We start from the raw sequence: 20,714 nt of genomic DNA, 5'->3' as shown, positions 1-20,714 counted from the left end.
TGTTCCTGAGTGCATTCCTCATTCCTTACCCGACAACACTTGCAAAAAGAAAAAAAAATTTTTTTAAGGAGATACATGAAAAATTAAACTGAATACTGTTTCCCGCCCCCCAACTATAGAGCATTTCAAAATACAGGAGGACGAAAAGGCTTACGTAAAGGCCCGTACCTAGAGAATGTTTGCTAATGAAAGAGCTTCTTCCAGCATTTTCCCCAGTGTGTGTACACCCCCTACCCTGTTAGCAGGATTGGGACTTTTAAGAGGTGTGAGGCTCACCACCCACTTGAGCAATGGCCCTGTGCCCTGGGGAGCCAGAGTCTCCCTCTTCTTTTTGCCATGGGGGATAGGCTGAAGCTCGGAGCTCGTGGTGGCGGGTATTGGAGCCACACAGGGGCTCTGTTCTAAACCTGGATGGAGTTGGGATTGGCGAGGCGGCTGAACTGCAGGCTTCGTCCTGACTGGTCTCTAAGTGGGCTGCCGCGCGGCTTCTGGACTCTGGTCGGAATCTGGGCAGCCTTATAAGAATGTCCAGGCCTGCCCCCTTCCTCCCCACCAAGGCCGGTTGGATCTGGGTGGCCAGGGATTGGGGGAGGCGGGGGGGAGACCCAGGGACTGGTCTGTTTGGCTTCTCTTCCTCAGGGGATTCTCAAGCAGCCAGAGGACTATCCGGCCACATGCCCACCAGTTAGAGACGGAAGAGCCTGATCGAGGAAATGTGGCCATTTGCGGCTGGCAGATTTTCACGTCCGTTATTTTCTCTGCCGCTCAGAGCCCTCTTTTGAGCCTCATTCTACAGATGGAGGAGGCAAAAGTGATCAGCAGACGCACCGGAAGACAGCCAGGATGCAGCACGGCTGGGGTTCGGAGCTGCAAGCCTCCGACTTGCAATAGCAGTGCTCTTTCGGTAATAATTACTTATAATTAGCATACGGCTTAACAAGCATATCATAATGCTTTGGTCATCCAGTACCTGGAGGTGAGTGGGTGGGTGCTGCTCTCTCCTGGAGGAGGGATCTGCACCCTGGAGAGGCTGGATTACGGTCTCTTGGTCTCCTGATGGGAGTGTTCCTGGCCAGCCTGGACCCACAGCGGCCCCAGTTCTGGGCAGGGCAAGATTTAACCCCATTTGCAGAACACATCAGAGGGGTGGCCTAGGGGACAGCTGGTGGGTGGCTGAGGCCCCTGGCTCCCTGCCTGGACAGAGGTATCTAGGAAGGACCACAGCCTGCATGGGCTTGCTCATCTGGGCCCTGCCCTGAGCTGGTGGCCCTCAGGGTCAGGACCCCCCTGGGGGTGCCTAGGTCTGCAGCAGGCTGTCCCCACCCCTCCCTCTTTCCCTACAGAGCTAGACTCCAGGAGCCTGGCCCGAGGGCCACCCGGGCAGGCTGCCAGTGCAGGGAACTCACGGGCAGGCGTATTGTGAGGTCCAGGAAGCCGTCCGCCGATCCTAGACCAGTCCGCAGGGCCGGAGGGCCAGCCTGCCTCCAATATGATGGGTGGAGCCAGGAACTGAGAACACTACTTTCCCAGAGCCCAGCAGCTCTGGGCCGGGCCCGCGGGCTTTCTTGGGCACCGAGGGGCCTGAGCCGTGGCCACGCCTTCCCTTGTTGGCCTTGGCTCTCTCTCTCTCAGTCTGGCTCTTCCCCGCCCCCCACCAGCTTTTCTGCAGCAGAGTACAGGCTCTTGGCAATGACATCCATTTAACCTGCTTCCCAGAAAGCAGGGTGGTTGGGCAGGCCAACTGCGCCGGCACCTTGGTGGGAAACAGGGCGGTGGACCTCAGCTCGGGCTTTCCTTGCCCATACTCCTTGGGGACCAGGTGGGGAGGTGGCCCTAAGCTGCCTTGGCTTACTGGGTCAGAAATAACCTCAGCTCAACTCACAGCCTAGAGCAATCAGGCTGAGGCAAGGGCTTTGAGCTCCTGGAGCTGGGGACGGGGGAGGGATAAGCCTTTGCTCAGGAGTCTGATCAGGGGCAGTCACTTAGCTGGGGGCCTTGGGTAACCCCCCCCCACCTCTGAGTCTGTTGCCTCATTTGTTTGATGGGCATGACGGTGCCCTTTAGAAATATGTCTGAATCCACGGCTTCCGAATGCAAGAATGAAGGTGTCATTTCCCTCTTCTCTCCCTTTTCAGGAGGACACTTCAACAGAGAACCCTGGGGAGGCGTCTGGCACGGAGAAGATGCTCACTTGATGTAGTCGCACCGCTCGGGAAGTGAGGTTTGGGTCTCAGTGTGTTGGAAAGGGTCTTCCGTCCTTATCTCTGCAAAGAAGCCCTTTCCTTCCACTTCCTCTCTGGCTCTCCTACCCTGGCCGGACCGTATAGGGATCATGGCTCTGGCTTGAGACGCTGCATTCCTCTCCGGCCCGGCCCGCTGAGACCCAGAGCCCAGGGAGGCGTCCTTCCCCTCCTGGATGTTCATCCTGCAAGTCCAGACGCCGTCAACTCCAAGGCGTTCCCTCTGGGCCTGGGCCAGAGTGGCTGCGGCCGAGCTCCTCCCTCCCCCTCCAGCCTCCTTGGGTGCAGACAGCCCAGCACAGGCAGGAAGGGCCTTCTGTTTGCCTTGGCTGGTGGGGAAGAGATTAGTGCTCACTTTCTGTTATGACTCTTGTATCTAACTAGCAGGCAGGCCCATGACGTCGAAGAGAAGCACACTTGAGCCTTGGATGAGGTTGGGCCCTGTGCCTGACCACTGCCAGGGTGTCCGGGGGTAGGAATGGGTGGTAACACCACCCCTGGGGCATGTGGAGAAATGTGGTGGCCGCCTGTCAGCTTTCCCTACCCAGCATCCATGGCCCTTTCTGCTGATAATGCCTCTTCTCCTTCGAGAGGTCGCTTCTCCCCAATGTCGCCACAGAAACTCCCCTTTGGAAAGTTTGCAGCAACTACGGGGAAAGAGGCATTTGTTTTTTGTGGGATTTGCCGGGTCGATGGACCTGCTGGTGGCCAGCCTGTTCTCTGCTTGAGGTCGAAGCCAGCAAAGAGGAAAAAGCTCAGAGATGGAGAGAATATACTGTCCAGATACCCATAAGCCCCTGGATCCAGCCATGCCTGAAGCTGACTATACTCCTGGATTAACCTGATTCTATGAGCCAATGCATTTCTTCTTTGCTAAAATTATCCTAAGTTGGGGTTCTGTCATGGAAAGGGTCCTATTTAATAAAGCAGTGTTTTTCTTTGGTCTCATTAAAAAAAATCAACTTTGAGGTATACTTTCCATGCAATAAAGTCTACCCATTTGAAGCACCCAAGTCATACGTTTTCTGAAATGTGTACACCCTTGTAACTACCACTGCAGTCGAGATGTAGAACATTTCAAGTTCTCTTATTCCTCCTTAGAGTCCTTTAAGTGTAAAGGACCAAGCACTGACCAGCCTTTGTTGTAGAGATTAATTTCGCCTTTCTAGAATTTTCATATAAATATTCTCATTTAGTGTTTGTGCTTTTGTGTCTGGCTGCTTTTATTCAGCAGGTCTTTGAGATTCCCTCAGTAGTTCCTTATTTCTGAGAAGCATTCCATTGTATGGATGTGCCCCAGTTGGCTTAGCCATTTATCTGCTGATGGACATTTAGGCGGTTTCCAGATTTTTGACTATTACGAATAAAGCTGTTTTAAACATTGGGGTGCCCAGGTGGCTCAGTTAAGCATCTCTTGATCTCAGCTCAGGTATGATCTCACAGTTCGTGGGTTTGAGGCCCATGTTGGGCTTTGTGCTGACACAGTGGAGCCTGCTTCGGATTCTTTCTCTCTCTCAAAATAAATAGACTTAAAAAAATTTTTTTTAGAAAGCTGTTTGGACATTGACCACAAGTCTGCATGTATGCATGTGTTTCCATTTTTGTGCCTCGACATCAGTGTCATTTTATAGTTGAGGCCAAGGCTCAGAGAAGTAAAATGACTTGTCCAAGGTCACACGGCTGATTGATCTTGCACCTTGCACAGGGAACACAAGTAGGGCAGTTACATAGCACAGGTGTGTGGGTGTTCCTTAAGAAACAACCTCGGACTGCTTGGGGACAGAGCTTGTGGGCTTCTGTGCTCAGGAACGTCATGGCCAGGAGGGACGGTCAAAATTGAGTTACAGCCGTGTCCCTCACCTTTGTGTCCCTTGTTTTTCCCCCCGTGGATTCCACTGTTAGAGATTGTATCTCCTACACAGACTGCGTTCCTGAAGCCAGAATCTACTTCCCCAAACACATGAAGATCCAGAACTATCTGAGCGGACAGTCACTGAGCAAGCTTGTAGGAAGATTTGGAGCTGAAGTCCCTCCAGCCCAAACTGGAGACCCACTTTTTCGGGCTGGGGACCAACCAATCATGGAGCTGCCTCAGAAGTCGGAAGATGTCGAGTGGGTAAGTCCTGATTGAATCCAGCCTCTCCTCTCACAAGTTCTTCCACCAGATCTCTGCCTCCGAGTCTTCTCTCTGCTGAGGTCAGCCCTGGGAGTTCAAGTGCATGTTGTGAACGCAACAGGGGTCAACTCCCTTAGGACTCCAAGTCATCTAGCTGTGCCAAAGCCAGATGCATCTCTGGCCCTTTCTCTCCTTCAGTGGAGTCGCCTGCAACTGAGAGTCCTGGCCGGTACAGCTTAGCCAGGACCTCACCCTTCAACGAAGCTTCTCCCGAGGTCTCCAGGCAAAGTCAACGAATGGCCAGTCCGGTGCAGCTCTGGCGAGGCAGGGGCAGATGCTGCTAAGGGTTTTGTGTGCATTGTCTCATATCCTCTCAACAACCCTAGGGGAGGTACTTCCCTGTGAGGGAAACCGGCACAGAGCTGCAGCTGTATCACACCTGGAACGTGGGTGCATTGCATGCATCTTGTGGGCCCCTACGGATTCTATCTGCCCCCCCCGTCCACCAGACTCCTAGCTGCTTACTCTGCCTCCACCACAGCCGTTGCACGGCTGACAGGCTGACTCGACCGAGGCCACGTCCCAGGTAAAGGCCACCAAAGGGGCCAGCAGTAAGCCCGGAGGGAGCCCGTTCCCAGGGATGAACCAGGGAGGTGAGGTGGGGGCATACGTTCCTCTCCTCCCTCCCTCGGACCATCTGATGCACGTTTTCCTCGCAGGGTCTGTTGTAAAGCAGCGACTGCGCGGTTATCCGTCGCCTCGCATTGCTTCCCATCCTTCTCTACCTCCCCACTCTCTTCCCTCCCTCTTGCGACCTTGAAGTTCCCCCTCTGAGTTACCAGCGCTCAGTCCCTAGCCAATGGCTCCATTTCCGGGGGAGCACAGGCCGTCTGGTGCCTGGGGCCGCACCACACTGCTTCAGTGAACGGGGAACAAGTACGTCATTGCCCTAAAGACGGGAAATAGGGGCAAGGACAGTGTCAAGTTCATCGGCTCATTCCCCTTTGTCTCCTCCCTACACACCCGTTCACTAGGTTTAATCAGTCAACTCTTCTCTAACCTCCCCCGTAAGTTCAGAGCCTGGGGTCTCCCCCACTAACCCCCGTCCGGTAGAGTTCATGTTCCTTGAGCCCCCACTTGCTCGTATGTGATACTGGCAAGGTACTCAGCCTCTCCGAGCCACTTTCCCCATCTGTAAAATGGGAATGAGAATGGTCTCACCACACAGGACCGTTGAGAGGTTTAACTGATAGTTTTGTGCCTGGCACGTAGTAGGTGTAGACACCATTGTTGAGCAGTCCTGTTCAACGTCACCTCTTCCAAGAGAGCCCTGCTCTCTTGAAAACCCTCCTCCTCCATTCTCAGTCCCTACTGAGTAAATGGGGCCATCCCCCACCCCATTCCCAAGCCCATCGCCAGACCCAGGCCAATCGGCCCATCCCAATACTGACCTCAAGTGTTGGCTCAGGCCTGGGCACGAGACCCAAGTTGGACTGGTCCTTGCAACCGTGTCCTGAAGTTTCTGGAACAAGAAGGAAAGGGGTGCTGGCTCTTTGCTGAGATCATCAGCTTGGAGCCACGAGGAGCCGCTGTTACTATTTGAGAGTGATGTCAGGAGGCAGCGGCACCACGAGGTGGAGCGGGTCACAGAGCGCTGATGACGTCTTCGGGGCTCCTGGGTCCAGTCGTGCCAGGGGCTAGTTAACCCCCGCTGTTTTTAGGAATCAACACACAAACCAAAGTTTTTAAATTTACATAAGCCGGTTTGGGTTGAGTTTCAATTACTTAAAACTGAAGTGGTCTTGACTAATCCGGTAGGTTCTCCGTATAACTCTGTATAATTGCAATTATTGCAATTAACATGGTTATTATAAACACATTACCAGGAAGGTGCAGCCATGGGGAGGCCTGGGCCAGGTTCCCTCGGGGGCTGATGCTGCTCTCCGCACATTGTACCCTGGATATCAGCTCCCCAAGAGCGGGGGTGGGGGATTCGTGTCTCAGGTGGCCAGCGTCTGCCGCAGGGTAGGAGGGCTAGGGGACATCTGCTGAATGAAAAGTGAAGGAGGCTTGCAGCCCCCTGCCCCCTTCACTATGCCCTGCCTTCCAGCTCCCACACCAGGTACACGTTTGCCCTCGTTGCTTGTCCTTGGCCGATGTCTGAACCCACTGGGGTGTCCGCCAGGAGACCGTCCCGGCAAACCAGTCTATTGTTTTCACAGCATCCTTTTGAGGGCTTCATTCATCCCCTTATCTGTTCAGATAGTGTTTTAAAAAAATCTTTATTAAAAGTGTTCGTTCTATGGGACGCCTGGGTGGCTCAGTTGGCCAAGCGTCAGACTCTTGATTTCTGCTTAGGTCACGATCTCACGGTTGTGAGATCGAGCCCCACATCGGGCTCTGCACCAGGCATGTAGCCCGCTTAGGATTCTCTCTCTCCCTTGCCCTCTGCCCCTCCCCTGCTCGCATGTTTTCTCTCTAAAAAAAAGGTAATGAATTAGGGATACCTGGGCGGCTCAGTCACTTGAGTGTCCAACTCTTGATTTTGGCTCAGGTCATGATCCGTTGTGGGATCCAGCTCCATGTCCGGCTCCAGGCTGAGCGTGGGGCCTGGTTAAGATTCTCCATCTCCCTCCTGCCCCTCTCCCCTGCTCACTCTCTCTTTCTCTCTAAAACAAAAAAATAATTAAAAATTTAAAAAGTGTCCATTATAGACTATCTTACACCACTCACAAAAAGTAACTCAAATGGTTTAAAGACTTCAGTCTAAGGCCAGAAGCCACAAACACCCAGAAGAAAACAAAAGGAAAAAGCTCCTTGACACAGGTCTTGGCAATGATGTCTTCAATGGAACACCGCAAGTACAAGCAACAAAATAAAAAACAAGAAGGAGTACATCAAACAAGAAGCTTCTGCACAACAAAAGAAATCAAAACAAAAGAACTCACCGACAATGTCGAAAGATGCCCTACAGAATGGGAAAAAAATATTTACAAATCATGTCTGATAAGGAGTTAATATCCCAAACGTATAAAGCCTGCATGCAACTCAGTAGTGAAAAAACAGTTTAATTTAAAACTGGGCAAAGGACCCGAAGAGACATTTTCCCAGAGAAGATGTACAAATGGTCGATACATGAAAAGGTGCCCAACATCACTCATCATCAGGGAAACGCAAGTCAAAACCACAATGAGAGATCACCCCACACCTGTCAGAATGGCCAGTATCCAGAAGATAAGAGATAACAGATGCCGGTGAGGATGTGGGGAAAGGGGGATTGTAAACTGGTGAAGTCACTATGGAAAACAGAATGGAGGCTCCTCAAAAAAATTAAAAAGTGAAATACCATATGATCCAGTAATTCCTCTACAGGACATTCACCCAAAGAAAACAAAAATACCAGTTTGGAAAGATACATGCTATGTTTATTGCAGCATTATTTTACAATAGCCAAGATACAGAAGCGACCTAAGTGTCCACCAATAAGTGAATGGATAAAGAAGATGTGGCTTGTATCTATACAATGGAATATTACCCATAAAAAAAGAATAAAATCTTGTCACTTGTGACAACATGGACGGACCCAGAGGGTATTATGCTAAGTGAAATAAGACAGAGAAAGACATATACCATATGATTTCACATAGAGGTCAAATCTAAAAACATATGAACAAACAAACAGGCTCTTAAATATAGAAAGTAAACTGGTGGTTGCCAGAGGGGAGGTGGGGATGGGTGAAATAGGTGAAGGGGATGAAGAGGCATAAACTAGCTGTAAAACAAATAAACCATGGAGATGAAAAGTACAGCATAGGGAATAGAGTCAATAATATTGTAATAATGTGGGGTGACCAGTGGTAACCACACGTATCATGGTGAGCTTCGAGGAATGTATAGAATGTTGAATCACTGTGCTGTATACTTGAAACTAATATAATGTCAACTGTACTTCAATAATAGTAATAATACATTTTTTAAACTTTTAGAAATGTTTATTAATTTTTAAGAGAGAGGGTGAGAGATAGAGCATGAGGGGCAGGGGAGGGGCAGAGAGAGGGGAGACACAGAATCTGAAGCAGGCTCCAGGCTCTGAGCTGTCAGCACAGAGCCCCACGCAGGGCTCAAACCAACAGCTCATGACCTGAGCCGAAATTGAACGCTCCACTGACCCAGCCACCCCTAAATTTTAAAAATGATCCAGCAAATTCCATTTCTAGGAATATATCAGAAGGAAATGAAAGCACTATGTCGAAGACTTACATGCATCCCCATGTCCATAGCAGCATGATTGTAAATAGCCAAGACACGGACATAACCTAAGTGTCAGTTGACCGATGAATGGATAAAGAAAATGTGACACATGGACATGCGCGTGCGCACACACACGGATTATTACTGAACCATAAAGTACAAGGAAACCTTGCCCTCTGTGACAACGTGGATGGACACTGAAGGCATTATAATAAGCGAAACAAGTCGGACAGAGAAAGACAAATACTGTATGATTTCACTTACATGTAGAATCTAAAAAACCAAACTCATAGACAAAGGGATCAGATTTGTGGTTGCCAGAGATGGGGGAGGGGGCGGGGGAGGGGATGCAGGTGTTCAAAAGGTACAAACTTCCGGTGATAAGATAACTAAGTACCGGGGATGTAACGTGAAGCGTGACAATAGTTCACACTGCTCTATGGTGTATCTGAAAGTTAAGAGAGTAGGTCCTGAGAGTTCTTGTCATCACAAGGAAAAGAATCATGTTTTTCTCTTTTTCTTTTCTTTTTGTATCTATAGATGATGATGTATGTAAACTAACCTTATTGTGGTAATCGTTTTACAATATATGCCCATACACCTTAATCTTTTATTTTTTGTTAGTTTCTATTTAAAAGATTTTAAATGTTTATTTATTTTTGAGAGAGAGACAGAGAGCGAGTGGCGCAGGGGCAGAGAGAGAGGGAGACACCGAATCCGAATCAGGTTCCAGGCTCTGAGCTGTCAGCACAGAGCCTGATGCGGGGCTCAGACTCAGACTGCAAGATCACGACCTGTGCCAAAGTGCTCAACCGACTGAGCCACTTTGCTAGGGGCTCCTGGGTGGCTCAGTCAGTTAAGCATCTGACTCCAGCTCAGGTCATGATCTCACGGTTGATGAGTTCGAGCCCTGCATCGGGCTCTGTGCTGACAGCTGAGAACCTGGAGCCCGCTTCGGATTCGGTGTCTCCCTCTCTCTCTGCCCCTCCCCCACTTGCACTCTGTCTCTTTCTCTCTCTCAAAAATAAATAAACATTTAAAAAAATTTTAGGGGCGCCTGGGTGGCTTAGTCGGTTAAGCGTCCGACTTTCGCTTAGGTCATGATCTCGCGGTTCGTGGGTTCGAGCCCCGCGTCGGGCTCTGCGCTGACTGCCAGCTCAGAGCCTGGAGCCTATTTCAGAGTCTGTGTCTCCCTCTCTCTCTGACCCTCCCCTGCTCATGCTGTCTCTCTCTCTCTCCTAGAAATAAATAAAAAAAATATTTAAAAAAAATAATAAAAATAAAAAAATTTTAGAGTGGTGTGTACTAATTATCTCTCGATATAACTGGGCTGCAAGGGGAAGTGTCCATTATGCTAGGTACCAGAGAGAGATGCAAAAATGGATAATGCTTTACCTGCCTTCAGGGAACTTCTGTTTTAGTGGGGAAATACGTTGACAATTTGGGTACAATTCTGTAATTGTTGGCATTTGGATAATTACCTGGTTTTCCACAAACCAGATCACGAAACAATTGTAAAGAATATCTTTTGGTTTTAAACTAAGCTAATCAGTTTATCTGTAAAAAGCTGGCAATGGAGGTAGGTGGCCCTCGGACTCTGGGAAGATAAAGAATTGCCTACTATGTGCCGAGTTCTGTCCTCCACCTCCCAAACCAATCTAATAGCTACATCGGAATATTCGTCCCATTCTACTGATGGAGAAACAGGTTCAGAGAGGGGAAAACTTTTCCCTGAGCAGAAACAGGACCTGGACCCAAGTCACTGTGCTGTAGCTGGGAGTCCCTGGGGGCCCCTCGGGATTGATACGACTTCTGGATGCCCCATGTGAGTACAGGCTGTCTGCTCGTTCTCATAGAACCTTGTGTGAATAACATTGTGGCTCTTCCACACTTTCCCTTGGGTAACCGCTATGATCTCGTTTATCTTCCTCTCTCATCCTGGCTTCCAGTAGGAGTGGCATGATGCAGTCACATCCACATCTTCTACACCTCGTACCCTGTACTGGGCTGGCCCATGGGGATCTCAGCTCATGGGTTATCTGTTGGCTTATTCCCAGCACTCCTTTCTCCCTTTCTTCCAGTAAGTCCCACCCTTTCTTGGAGAACGTCTCCTCTACGGCTCTACCTAATCCTGTAGTATTTCAGCGGTCCTGGCAAGGGCGGGGGGCGGGACATGACCCTGGTGAAGCCAATCACAGTTCAGCACGCCTTGGATTGGCCCACGGGGTGGGCACGTGATCCAATCAGAGTCCTTCCCTGAAATTTTCTGAGTTTTCCCCTTGGATCATAAGCTAGTTCTAAGTATCCAACTCCAGAGCTCCCAAGCGTGGTGGAGTTTGGGAGAGTGAGGTCCTGGAGGAGTCAGCAGAGATCCGCCCCTCTGCCTTTCCGTGTCTGGCTATGGATTCCGATCCCCACAGTAACTTCTAATTTTTACCAAAAGAATATAGGAACATGGTAACAAATCTAACAGTACAAAGAGCTTGGAAAGGAAAACAGCAGACTCCGCCCTGTTCTTCCGTCTTCCTTCCAGAGGCAACTATCGGACACATTTCCTTTTGTATTTTTTCTGACGGTTACCTTTATAACTCTGAGCTTCTACACACACACACACACACACACACACACACGCACACACACACACACACGTCTTGGTGTATCACTTCAGACCAAATCCACTGATTTCTCAATACGGTTGGTGAGAACTTAGCTCACTTAGCAGAGACCCACTGATTACCTCTATTTAAAGGTCTAATTCTTTTGTTCAATTTTAGGCGGCATATCTGGTCTTGCCAGCCCTCTTTAGAAGACGAATAAATATGGATGTCCCCTCCTACCTTCTCTGCGGGTCCACATGCTACCCTGGTCAGCAGTGAGCGTTTTTACATCATCTGTGTGTCTGTGGCATTCAGATTTTCTTCTGCCCCACAATCCAGTTTTTACTGCTTTGTCCACATGTTGACTCAAAGGATTAAAAGCCATGAAACTGCATTTATACGACTATAACTGTTAACTCCTGTTTACCGTAAACACCCCTTCTTAACCAAAGCTCACTGCAATGGGTTTGTGTTGGGATGGCCAACATGGCCCAGCTTACTCAAATTTGGTTGAGCTGGATGAGATCTCTCCATGTGCCCCTGAGACAGAGCTTGTCCAGGGCTGGCTTCGCGGGCCTGTGACCTGAGCAGTCACCCAGCACTGTGCCCAGAAAGGGAAATTCAAAATCCCCGCAGTCGTGTGGCCAGTCCTGAGTTCATGGCCGATAGAGGCCTGAGCCCCCTGAGAAAGCCTCCTCAGGGGGGGAGTCAAGGCAGGGTCCTTAGGCGGGTCCTGAAGCAGCCCCCGGAAGCTAAAGTGAGAGACCGTGGACTTGAGCACGGCTGGTGAATGTGGCCCACCTTGTGAGGTCAGGAAGGGCATCTCCAAGCTCCTTCTTCCAGAGAGCTTGAAAGTTTGGCAAACTTGGGCTGCCTCAGGGAGGTGGGGTTAGCCCCACATTAAGAGAGCATCAAGGCTGAATGGCCTGCCCAAAGTCCCACTGCTTATACATGGCAGGTCCTAGGTTCAAATCCCAGCCTCTGATTCCCAGACCCCAGTCCTCTCTGCTCCTTCATCTGCCCCCAGAGCAGTGCTGTATCTGGCACAGCACCTGGGTTTGAGTTTTCAGGCCTTGCTCCCAATCTGCCGTGTGCCCTTCAGTGAGACACTTGCCCTCTCTGGACCACCTACCCCAGGCTCTGCTGAGGGAGTAGAGACTCCCTTTTGAAAAGCCTCTTTCACGTAGAATCACTATGTGCCAAATAATAGAAAAGAGTACGTTTCTTCTAAAGACTGATTCCAGCTAATAACTGCAGAAGGAATGAAATGTGAAATATAATACCATTTTTGCAGTCCCTACCAAATTAATTGCTTGAATGGCTGCTAACATTATTCAAAAAAGAGAATAAGACACCATGTTCCTGACGGAAGATCCCAACACCATCGAATGATGTAGTCTTGCCAAAAAAAAAAAAAAAAAAAAAATCACCTCAAACTTGAATCTGATCAAACCTCTGCTTCTAACTACCAACTCACAGCACAGGACAGAAGAAGATATTCAACCACACAACAGGGCAGCAATGAGCAAAATACCACAAGACAAACAACTCCCTCCTTACAGTGAACGCATAAAAGCAAAACAAAACTCTAGACCCAAAGAAATTCAAAAGATTTACCCGTCAATTACAGCATGTAGACCTTATCTGGATTGGAATTTAAACTATTAAAAAAAGCAATTAGGAAAAAAAAAACCCACAATTATGTAACAACTGGACATTTGAACACTGGGTATTTGATATCATTAAGAATGATTAATATTGGGGGGCGCCTGGAGGGCTCAGTCAGTTAAGCGTCGACTTCAGCTCAGGTCATGATCTCACGGTTCGTGGGTTCGAGCCCTGCGTCGAGCTCCGTGCTGACAGTTTGCAGCCTGGAGCCTGCCTTGAATTCTGTGTCTGTCTGCCTCCCTGTCTCTCTCTCAAAATAAATACACACTTAAAAAATTAAAAAGAAAAAGACAACGTTGAGAATTATTAATATTTTTGGTGTAATAGTGGTGGTGTGATTATGGTTTAGTTTGCGAGGAAGAGTCCTTTTAGAGATATCCGCGGACATATTCACGGATAAAATGCTGTCGTGTTTGGCATCTGCATCAAAATAATGCTGGAGGAGGGGTGTGGATTGGGGGGAGGGTCTGGCTGAGGCAGGATGGGCCGTGGGTCGATGGTTGTCATAGCAAGTGATAGGGATGTGACAATTTGTTATATTAGCAGCTCTGTTTAATGCATAACTTGCAGCTTTTGAACAAGTTCCTTCAGCCTGAAGGATAGGTCCGTGGTGGCCCAGGCTAAGTGGGAGAGAGGAAGAATAACCCCACTTTTTTGGAGTAGGGCTGGAGGGCCGATTTAGGGGACACCAGGCCTTGCAACTGCCTCCCCACCACCGTGGCCAAGGCCGGGCCCTGGGGTGTTGCGGTCACCAGTGCCAGACACCAGACTAACACGTGCCTTTCTTGGTGTTCAGATGAGCTCACGTAGCCGGATGCTGTCATTGCAGGACTCTGGCCCCGTCCACAAGCCCAGCTCTCCCCTCCTTGGGGGGCGCTGGCTCCACAGTCCAGGCGCATCCTCAGCCACGTCAAGCCATCTGGCCACCAGCACGGGGCAGGAGAAGGGAAAACGGCTGGCCGGAGACACATGTCCCACAGCGGCCCTGGTACCGGTGGTGCGGCCAGGGCCGGGTGCAGAGGACCCAGAGGGTCAGAAGGCCGCCCTCAGGCCCACCACCCGGGAGTGCTCCCCCGAGGGAGTGCGTGCCGACCCCCTTGGCGCCCAAAGTGCTACATGACCCTGACAAGATGCTTTTCCCTCCCTGGGCCTTCCAACAGAAGGCGGCTCAGCGCTTCTCAGTGGGCTGCTTTTGACCTTTAGGATGGACAGTCGTTCCCAGTTAGCATTCCCAGCCCCCTGCCCCTTAAATTCCACCAGCAGTCCCTGTCCCTGTGGCAGCCAAAAAAATGCCCCACACATTTCCAACCCCTGGGTTGCAAACTACTGTGGGTCTCTAATGACCTTGCCAAGCCCAGAGTTCCGTGCATCTGCGTTTCTGGAGAATTCGGGACAGACTGAGGAAGGGCCGGGCAGAAGCTGTGAACGCGGCTCGAGGTCTTGCAGGGAGATGAGATTTGGATGGTCTGGAAGTGTAACTAGGAGTTTGCAAGGTGAGCAAGAAGGTATGGGGACTGGGCGAGGGACCGAGCCTTTTAGGTAGAAGGATCGGCGTGTGCGTGTGGCGCGGAGGTGAGAGAGGATGGGGTGTCTGGAGGGCCCCGTGGCCCCAAGCTTTGCCCTGTGCTGAGAAAACCAGGCAACGGAAGCAAGACATCAAACTATGGTACAACAGGCAACCAACGAGGATGTTCAAATGGGGCAGGATCAGGTTTTTCCTCTCCGGTCCCTCTGGACTGAGAGATCATCAACGCGGATGCATGAGTCAGGAGAGTGACTCACTCGTCAGACATGGGTCAGAACTACTGAGGATGCAGCTCCACAGCTGGGCTCTCTTGCCCCAATCCCCCCCATCACCCCCCCCACCAGTGGGAGAGAGATTTGGAGGGGACACTGTGGGGGGGGGCAGTGCTCCAGCTTCTCAAAGAGTTGAAGAAGCTTGCGCGTGTGAACAAGAGTGAGTGTGTGAAGGCGCGTGCGGGTGAGCGTGAACAAGCTTGTGAGCCTGTGTGTGTACCCCCAAGTGCGCACACGGGCCGCTCGTTCCTTCGTTCATCTAACAAGCGCCGGCCGGGCGTGCAGCACGGGGCACGCGCTGACCTGGCCCTTGTCCTCGTGGAGTGTGTACTCGAGTGCAGGAGAGAGAAATAAAGAAGAAAACAAAACCAAAGACATTCCACAAATTAGACCACAAGCCTGGGCTCTGCAGGAGATAACTAGAGTGGAAGATGGAGAATGTCCAGGGGTGAGTGGGGAGAGCCCTGTGGACCCGGTGGCCGGGGCAGACGTCTCAGAGCGGGTGGTGCTCGTGCTAATTCACAGGGGACACTTGCTGGCCTTGGGCCACCAAAAGCATTCTCCTTCCTATCAGGCTTTGGGGGGTTACCTCTTCCCCACTGGACAGAGCCTACCAAGGCTCCCCCCTCCGCTGCCCACAGGGCGGACACGGGACCCCAGCACGGACAGAATCTTCTTCTGACTGAGGCGGAGTGGCAGACGGTTAGAGACCCCCCACCCCCCGCCACCGTCGCCTCCTGCCCTTCCTGCCACTTGGCCCTCTGGGGGGCCAGCTCCCTTCTTGCCCATGCCCAGGCCTGGTGTGCAGCCTTCCCGTCCATTTTCTGATGGACAGGGTGTGTCCATCCCTGTGGGTTCGCTTTTGGCTTTGAAGGGAGCAAAGCCAGATCAAGGATGCAAGGGGAACAGACGGGGCTCCCCGGGACCCCCCCCTCCTGTTCCCTGTCGGGCAGGGGGCGCCGAGGCCACTGTGCTTCCGGAGCCGGGCACCCTACCTGGGACCCGCTCGCCCGCTCCTGCACCCTCACTCGCGACCCCTGGCAGAGCTGGCGGGGAGGAAATGCCAGCTGCGTGTCTGTAAGCCTCCTTCAGCCTCCCCAGAGACTCTCAGCGCTTCCTCTGAGGCCGTGTCAGTGGTGTGGGCCCGGTCGCCTGGGCGGGCCTCTGCGGGGGCCTGTGACTCAGGGCTCAGTCAGGCAGAGCAGGATGTCAGAGCCATTCACTGGGCCGCGAGGAATCTCACTCTTCTATTTATAGGCAGCGCAACTGCTGGGCCAGCCTGGTGGGAAGCGGCAGCCTTTGCTGGGCGGGGTGGGGTGGGGGGATCGAACAGGAGCAGTGGGTCCTGGATAAGGATGAAGCCAGGCCTCACCGTCCCCCGCCACCTGCCTCAGGGCGGGAGCTAACTGGACTGGCCCAGAAGAGTCCAGGCCTGGGCGAGCCACAACAATGACCACAGAGCCTGCATGATCCCTGAAGTGAGCAACCCAGAGGTGATGGGCAGCTGGGTGGCTTGGCCCATCCTGGCCCTGGAAGGGGAAGTGCCCCTGGGAAGGGGTCTGGTGAAAGCAGAACCCAGAGGCCAGACGTCCTGACGTGTGGCCCCAGAGAACTCACCCAACGTTTCCTGTGTTGGGGGTCCCAACTTGCTTCATCTGTCAAAGAGTCCTGATCCCACCGGCCATCTTGCCCCACGGCCAAGATGGCCCCTCGTTCTTGACGAAGCTGAGATTTGATCCCTACTATGAGCTGGCCCCTGTCTTGTAACATAAGTATCAATAAGCCCATTTCACAGAAGTCAAAACTGAGGTTCAGCATGGTTAAGTACCCGCCTGGCTTTGGACACACGCACAAGTGTCCGCTATGTGTGTAAATGGGAGCCACATTACCCTGTCACTGGGGTGCTGTGAGGAGTGACGGAGATTACAACGCCCGTTATTTGTCCCCATCTCTTTATGGGGCACCTACCCACGTGGTTTACTTTGTCCTCGGTTGAGCGTGTATCTCTGATGAAATTGGAAGATTCTTGTGTTTCATGTTTGTCTGCCTCCTGCGCTGGGTGAGGTGAGGAATCTCACTCCACGCCCCCCACCCCCCCGTACCTGTACCCCCCAGCTTGGACCCTCCACCCCGTGCCCCTGGCCTCTAAGGTGATCAGCAAGCCTCAGGGGCTTTTCCGAGTCTTGCAAATCTTGCAGCCTCTGACAATCTCCGAATGTCACGGACTTTTCTCTTCCAAGCAGGACACAGTGAGGGTTCCCAGGAGGAACAGGGTTGGGGGTGGAGCGGGGATCTTCTGAGGGGCTGAGGAGGAGTTTGCATAAAGGAAAGAGGCCCCCGCCCAGGGGTGAAGACCTTGCGGAAGTGAGGTGAACATTCGAGAATGTGGGAGAAGCACCGGCTGGTGGAAGGGCTGAGGCGTGGAGTCCTGGGGTGCGGTGGCAAGTAGTGGGGGGCTGATCTCCGGGGCCTGGGATCAGGCTGAGCTTCCTCCTGAACACAAAACTGGGTTCACTCAAGGGTTTCAGGCAGGGTGCTGCCTAGAAAGGTCCCTCTGGCCATGGGGGTGAAGGGGCTCGAGGGGACGAACGGGGGGCTTGGAGGACCAATCAGACACCATTGCAGCCTCTTGGTGAAGGCAAGGGGGAGAACACAGCGGGGGAGTGCAGAGGGGAATCCTGGGAGAGAGCTACCTGCTTCCCCAAGGCACAGCTCACACTGATGAAGGTAGGGGTGACCGGAGGCGGGTGAGGAGGAGCCCCTGAGGAGGCCCAGAGAGACCCCATCCGCAGCGCCAGCTGGATGGGTGCAGAAATGACATCATTTTCGTGTACTTAACGCAAGGTAAACAGGGGTGGAAAAACCCAAGTACTCATTATCTAACTTGGTAGCTGGCTGCTGGCCTCCTTAACAACCAGTTTCCTGGGATTCTGCCGGGGCGGAGGGGTTTCCCCTCCCTGTGCACAGTGACTATGTCGCAGGCCCCTTTGCCTGGGCCTCTTCCTTTGAGTCACTCCCTACTTGTTCACGGAGCTCAGGGCCTGCTGGAGGCCAGGGCCCCGGACTGGCCACGGGGCCTGGGGAGGGAGCCGAAGCAAGTGTGTTTGGGGGATTCGATCTGAGCGGCCAGGTGGGCTTGGAGGCCCCAAGAGCGCAGCAAGGAAGTGAGGACACCAGCGAGGAAGCAGTCAGAAGTATTCCAGCATAAGGTGGACGAATCCTAGAAGGTGCCTTGGAGATCAGCCAGTCTGACCCTTGTTTCTATAGGTGGATGAACTGAGGCCCTGAGAAGTCAGATGATGCATCCAGAGTCATATACTGAGAGACACAGAGAGAGAGAGAGAGAGAGAGAGAGAGAGAGAGAGAGAAGCAGGGTCAAGATGAAAACTCAGGCATTCCGATGTCCATGCTTCTTTCTGACGGGTCCACTGAGAACTGCCTGACTTAAGAATAGAAAGAAAGAAAAAAACCAAAGCCCGCGGTCTGGCCTTGGCTTACCACTCCCCACCCAGGCGTGCGCGCATGCGGACTCTCCAGAGGTTCAGAGAGAGAACTGTCTTCTTGCCGGGCGGGTCCCAAGCGCTTTTGTCCCCGGAACACACCCCACACTCCAAGCCCAGGCTTCCTCCTTGTGGATAGAGCCCACGGATGACCGACCGTGTCCACGCAGCCCTGGGAGATCTGACCTCGAGCCGTCGCTTGCTGAGGCGGCTCGGGGAGCACCTGGCCCCTCTCCATCCTCCCTCTGCGGAAAGCCCCAGTGAGGGGACAACTTTCCAAGGTTGGGGGTGGGGGGCAATGCAAGTCTCCGCAGGCACTGATCGGGGGGGCTCCGGGCTTTCCCTTGCAAAACGAACCACACACCCCCACCCCCCCCACCCCCGCCCCAAACCTGGTAGATTTTATTCTCTGCCTTAAACAGTAGGAACAAACAACAGTAATGTTTCCTTTATCTAATGTCAGTTGAGTAAAACAACAGCATGGAGAGAAGCTGGAGAACTACAGCCCTGTGGCTTTGGACACAGAGATCCCCAGTTCCCCCGTTCGTATGGGACCCTCAGCGTCCCCAAACTTCCCTAACTGGGGAGTTTGAATAACCCACTTCATATTAATGCCCAACGCTACTAAATCCAAGCTCCTACTTCTCCCAGCAGCGCTTCCTGGGAGCCCCCAAGGAGGTGCCCCGTCTGTCCTCTGGGGTTACTTATAGCCCTGGAAAGATGGCCGCACCCTACCCCCGGAAGCCGAGAATGATACCTTATACGGCAAAAGAGACCTTGCAGGTGTGATTAGGGATCCCAAGATGGAGAGGTGACCTTGGATTACCCAGGTGGGCCCAATGCAGTCACAAGGGCCCCTGTAGGAGGGGACAGACGGGTCAGAGTCAGAGAATATGATGCAACGACAGAAGCAGAGGAGAAAAGGCCAAGGTCAGAGGGATTCAAGGAAGGGGCAATGAGCCAAGACATGCGGGCAAACATCTGGAAGCCGGAAGAGGCAAGCAAATATCCTTCCCAGGGCCGCTAGAAGAAACACAGCTGCACCACAAACTCAATTCTAGGACTTCTGACCGCCAGGCTGTGAGGGGAAAATGTGTATTGCCCTAAGCTATGAAGGTTACAGTCGCTTCTTACAGCACCGGTGGGAAACTGGTAACGCAGGACCGTGGACAGATGGCCACTCACATGCATCCCTTCTAGACCACCCTGCCTGTCCTCCTCTGCCCCTTCTCCTGGGCCACTGCCACGCCCTTGGTGACCCCCGGACAGCCGCCTCTGCTGCCAAGACTCTGCCTGGGCTTCCCCCCGCGGCCTGAAGTCTGGAGGTCTCTGCCTCTTCACCCCAGCAACAAACACCAGTTTGCCCCTCTCTTGGGTTCCCAGGGTCACGCATCTACACCTGCTCTTTCCTCCAAGCGCAGTCTCACCCCCAGGCTGGAGCAGCAGTCGCAGGACAGATGGGACCATCCCCATCAGCGACTCTGTAGCCGGTCTCTGAGTGGGGCTCTCTGTCCTGGAGGTCCCTCACCCCTTCGTGAATTCTCAGGAACCCCCGTTCTCCAGCCGGCCCGTCGTCTACAAGATGGCCAGACATTCCCTGCATGAACACCTCCAGCTGTGTATGTGGTTCAAGGTTTGTGTGTTTCTTCCCCAGTGGCTCCACAGCCCACCCCCAAGTCAGCTGACCCACACAGATACATGGTGGGAGACAGCGGGGCGGGGCAGGTGCCAAGCTCCACATGCCATGAACCAGCCAGGGACCAGGTTCAAGGGCATGACATAAACTGCCCATTTAGCTTGTAAGCTGGGTGTACCTGTGAGCTGGGGTCAGGGTTGCTTATGAGTCCCCCTACCTCCCTGCTCGGGGTCTGGACCCCCGATACTGATGTCCCCCAGCCCCTTCCTGCCTCCAGGCCTGTTCCTACTTCCTTCTCACTGGTGGCATTAGCTATACCCCTCCCTGCGGCCCAGTTCAGCAGCTCCTTACTGGAGAAGTCACTGACAAGGGCCAGTTATGCAGGACTTTGAGAGCACTTTTCTTTCAAAGACTTTTACCACTTTCATTTAGTTATGCAAGCGACAGACGTTCCCTGAAGACTGTTAAGCCGAAAACCAAAAAAAGACAAATCAATCGAAGTGTCCAGTGAGGAATGAACGGACAGTGAATGGATAAAGATATACACACAACGGAATATTATTCGACCATAAAAAAGAAAGAAATCCTGCCATTTGCAACAGCATGAATGGATGGACCTCGAGGGAATGATGCCAGTGAAATAAGTCACACAGAGAAAGACCAACACTGTATGATCTCACTTCTATCTGGAATCTTTAAAAAAAAAAAACAACCCACAAACAAAACCAAACTCAGAGAAAAAGAGATCAGATCTGTGGTGTCCAGAGGCCGGAGTGGGAGGGGGATGGGATGAAGGTGGGCAAAAGGCTCAGCCTTCCACTTCCGGGATAACTAAGTACCGGGGCTATGATGTACAGCAAGGTGACTAACCCCTAGCACTGCTGTGTGGTGTATTCCAAAGTTAAGATA

At 52.3% G+C, this 20,714-nt stretch overlaps 1 long non-coding RNA gene across 1 annotated transcript; it reads left to right on the top strand.

Moving 5' to 3' along the window:
* The first annotated feature begins 372 nt into the window (after positions 1–372).
* LOC120246620 lies at positions 373–2,773 on the top strand. The gene is made up of 2 exons (XR_005532090.1): positions 373–904; positions 2,136–2,773. It is a non-coding gene; the product is annotated as an uncharacterized LOC120246620 (long non-coding RNA).
* Positions 2,774–20,714: the final 17,941 nt, after the last annotated feature.

This window comes from Hyaena hyaena, unplaced genomic scaffold (assembly GCF_003009895.1).
Source record: "Hyaena hyaena isolate Hyena2069 unplaced genomic scaffold, ASM300989v1 scaffold_10, whole genome shotgun sequence".
Taxonomy (NCBI): Eukaryota; Metazoa; Chordata; class Mammalia; order Carnivora; family Hyaenidae; genus Hyaena; species Hyaena hyaena.
The sequence above is the reverse complement of the archived record's forward strand: the minus strand, read 5'-3'. Positions and strand labels throughout refer to the sequence as shown.